Raw genomic sequence first — 4507 nt, 5'->3', positions numbered from 1 at the left:
CACAAAATGTTGAAAAGTGGTCGAAAAACCACTATCCAGAATCGGATGTAGAATCATTAGACGAACTTAAAATTGTTCTACGACACCCATCTGCGACGTTTAGTATTCGAGTTATGGCCCGTCCTAGGTCTGACCGAGCAATTTTTGTTCCGCGCACTTTGTGCACCGTACACGTTGATGTTTGTATGAAAAAGTACCCTACCTAGGGACGCGTATAGCAAATTTGTACCCCCGGGCATGTTGTCGATTGACATTCTGGTTGCACTTTTCATCATCTAGGGTGCGTTCCTGACACGTTTTGAGGGGTTTTAGCAAAAAAAAAAATTTTCGACTACTCGAGCTCTCTGGCCCGTTCGGTGCACATTTTTGAAAAAAGCTAGGGAGCTGCCCCTAGGTTCGGGGTGTCACAAAATGTTGAAAAGTGGTCGAAAAACCACTATCCAGAATCGGATGTAGAATCATTAGACGAATTTAAAATTGTTCTACGACACCCATCTGCGACGTTTAGTATTCGAGTTATGGCCCGTCCTAGGTCTGACCGAGCAATTTTTGTTCCGCGCACTTTGTGCACCGTACACGTTGATGTTTGTATGAAAAAGTACCCTACCTAGGGACGCGTAGAGCAAATTTGTACCCCCGGGCATGTTGTCGATTGACATTCTGGTTGCACTTTTCATCATCTAGGGTGCGTTCCTGACACGTTTTGAGGGGTTTTAGCAAAAAAAAAATTTTCGACTACTCGAGCTCTCTGGCCCGTTCGGTGCACATTTTTGAAAAAAGCTAGGGAGCTGCCCCTAGGTTCGGGGTGTCACAAAATGTTGAAAAGTGGTCGAAAAACCACTATCCAGAATCGGATGTAGAATCATTAGACGAACTTAAAATTGTTCTACGACACCCATCTGCGACGTTTAGTATTCGAGTTATGGCCCGTCCTAGGTCTGACCGAGCAATTTTTGTTCCGCGCACTTTGTGCACCGTACACTTTGATGTTTGTATGAAAAAGTACCCTACCTAGGGACGCGTAGAGCAAATTTGTACCCCCGGGCATGTTGTCGATTGACATTCTGGTTGCACTTTTCATCATCTAGGGTGCGTTCCTGACACGTTTTGAGGGGTTTTAGCAAAAAAAAAAATTTTCGACTACTCGAGCTCTCTGGCCCGTTCGGTGCACATTTTTGAAAAAAGCTAGGGAGCTGCCCCTAGGTTCGGGGTGTCACAAAATGTTGAAAAGTGGTCGAAAAACCACTATCCAGAATCGGATGTAGAATCATTAGACGAACTTAAAATTGTTCTACGACACCCATCTGCGACGTTTAGTATTCGAGTTATGGCCCGTCCTAGGTCTGACCGAGCAATTTTTGTTCCGCGCACTTTGTGCACCGTACACGTTGATGTTTGTATGAAAAAGTACCCTACCTAGGGACGCGTATAGCAAATTTGTACCCCCGGGCATGTTGTCGATTGACATTCTGGTTGCACTTTTCATCATCTAGGGTGCGTTCCTGACACGTTTTGAGGGGTTTTAGCAAAAAAAAAAATTTTCGACTACTCGAGCTCTCTGGCCCGTTCGGTGCACATTTTTGAAAAAAGCTAGGGAGCTGCCCCTAGGTTCGGGGTGTCACAAAATGTTGAAAAGTGGTCGAAAAACCACTATCCAGAATCGGATGTAGAATCATTAGACGAACTTAAAATTGTTCTACGACACCCATCTGCGACGTTTAGTATTCGAGTTATGGCCCGTCCTAGGTCTGACCGAGCAATTTTTGTTCCGCGCACTTTGTGCACCGTACACTTTGATGTTTGTATGAAAAAGTACCCTACCTAGGGACGCGTAGAGCAAATTTGTACCCCCGGGCATGTTGTCGATTGACATTCTGGTTGCACTTTTCATCATCTAGGGTGCGTTCCTGACACGTTTTGAGGGGTTTTAGCAAAAAAAAAAATTTTCGACTACTCGAGCTCTCTGGCCCGTTCGGTGCACATTTTTAAAAAAAGCTAGGGAGCTGCCCCTAGGTTCGGGGTGTCACAAAATGTTGAAAAGTGGTCGAAAAACCACTATCCAGAATCGGATGTAGAATCATTAGACGAACTTAAAATTGTTCTACGACACCCATCTGCGACGTTTAGTATTCGAGTTATGGCCCGTCCTAGGTCTGACCGAGCAATTTTTGTTCCGCGCACTTTGTGCACCGTACACTTTGATGTTTGTATGAAAAAGTACCCTACCTAGGGACGCGTATAGCAAATTTGTACCCCCGGGCATGTTGTCGATTGACATTCTGGTTGCACTTTTCATCATCTAGGGTGCGTTCCTGACACGTTTTGAGGGGTTTTAGCAAAAAAAAAAATTTTCGACTACTCGAGCTCTCTGGCCCGTTCGGTGCACATTTTTGAAAAAAGCTAGGGAGCTGCCCCTAGGTTCGGGGTGTCACAAAATGTTGAAAAGTGGTCGAAAAACCACTATCCAGAATCGGATGTAGAATCGTTAGACGAACTTAAAATTGTTCTACGACACCCATCTGCGACGTTTAGTATTCGAGTTATGGCCCGTCCTAGGTCTGACCGAGCAATTTTTGTTCCGCGCACTTTGTGCACCGTACACTTTGATGTTTGTATGAAAAAGTACCCTACCTAGGGACGCGTAGAGCAAATTTGTACCCCCGGGCATGTTGTCGATTGACATTCTGGTTGCACTTTTCATCATCTAGGGTGCGTTCCTGACACGTTTTGAGGGGTTTTAGCAAAAAAAAAATTTTCGACTACTCGAGCTCTCTGGCCCGTTCGGTGCACATTTTTGAAAAAAGCTAGGGAGCTGCCCCTAGGTTCGGGGTGTCACAAAATGTTGAAAAGTGGTCGAAAAACCACTATCCAGAATCGGATGTAGAATCATTAGACGAACTTAAAATTGTTCTACGACACCCATCTGCGACGTTTAGTATTCGAGATATAGCACTTTGTAGGTCTGACCGAGCAATTTTTGTTCCGCGCACTTTGTGTTCATGGATGTCGATAAAGGTACAAGTTGCCGGTCGGGATAGCCGTGCACCAAAACTGTGTACCGATCAGGGAAAGTACAAGACGAAGGGTGCATCTCGAGCGTACGCGTTCATAGATGTCCATGTTGGTACACTTGCACCAAAATTGTGTACCAATCAGGGAAAGTACAACATGGAGGGCGCAGCCCGGGCGTACCCGATCATGGATGTCCATGTTGATACAATCTACGTGTACGTACCTAGTTTTTGTATCAAAAGTTGCAATAAAGTGCTTGTATGCTTAAAATGCTTATCTCAACCGGTCACCTTTTGGCCTGTCCTTTTATAACAGAAACCTAGAAAGATACTCGATATTTTTGTGTTTTTCCATTCGCCCGGGACGACGAAATGAGCTATGTGCACATCGTGCAGAAAACTGTCTTCGCCACGCATGTTTTTGTCTATCCACTCATATAATCACCCACATTTGTGTTCAACACGGACGGCGCAGCCCGAGCGAACGCGTTAATGTTTATGTTTGTACACACTGCTTGTACGATTCTAGGATTTGGTAATTGCGTCACAGTGCCCGACCGTCGCGGACACCATTCTTGGACAGAAGTCCTAGTACGTAGAGTACTTTCCCTAGGTATGTGCTCGTTCGTGACTATCGTTGCGTGCTTACGGACACGCTTGGGTATGTTTACCATACAAGGTTTACTAGGGAAACCTGGGAAGGACGCTTGCCCTCCCGTCGCGGACACCATTCTTGGAAAGAAGTCCTAGTACGTAGCGTTCCTTATTTTACTTGATCAGTTTGTAATGCATTCGCTTTGTTCAATCGACTTCTGCTACTGCTCACTAAGGGGTGTTCGTTTGCGATGTGTACGATAAGCAACTGTCTATCCTAACCAGCAGTTAATCAACACTTTTCACCCAAGTCATAGGAACATAGAGTACTTTTCCTAATCGGTACACAATTTTGGTGCACCTCTAACCTGGCCGGCACTTTATCGTTACGTTTTGTGCATAACCTAGGGACGTGGTGTAAGTTTCATGATTTTTATGTTTGATTCGGTTTATTATGATTGAAAACTACGCTACGTCCCAGAAATTTGAACTCGACTACTTCCTCCATGTGGCGCCAAAAGCTACTGGGCAACGCCTAGCTAATGCCCCATTTGTACTTCAATTTGCATAATCAATTTTGAAAAATACGCTAAGTCCCAGAAATCTGAACTCGAATACTTTTGCCACGTGGCGCAAAAAAGCTACTGAGAAACGCCTAGCCTTTTACCCATTTATAATTTAGTTTTCGTTATTAGTTTTGAACAATACGCAAAGTTCCAAGAATCTGAACTCGAATACTTTTTACATGTGCCGCCAAAAGCTACTGAGCAACGCCTAGGTTGATACATTTTTGGTACATGGAGTGTATGCATGCAGGATTACTGCCGTGCTGGACCGGAAAATCGAACTTGCTACTAGAACATAAAGTAATTCCCCTAGATAGGTGCTTTTGCATACCTCTG

Source organism: Anopheles gambiae (assembly GCF_943734735.2).
Source record: "Anopheles gambiae chromosome X unlocalized genomic scaffold, idAnoGambNW_F1_1 X_unloc_15, whole genome shotgun sequence".
Lineage (NCBI taxonomy): Eukaryota > Metazoa > Arthropoda > Insecta > Diptera > Culicidae > Anopheles > Anopheles gambiae.
Note: the sequence above shows the minus strand (reverse complement) of the source record.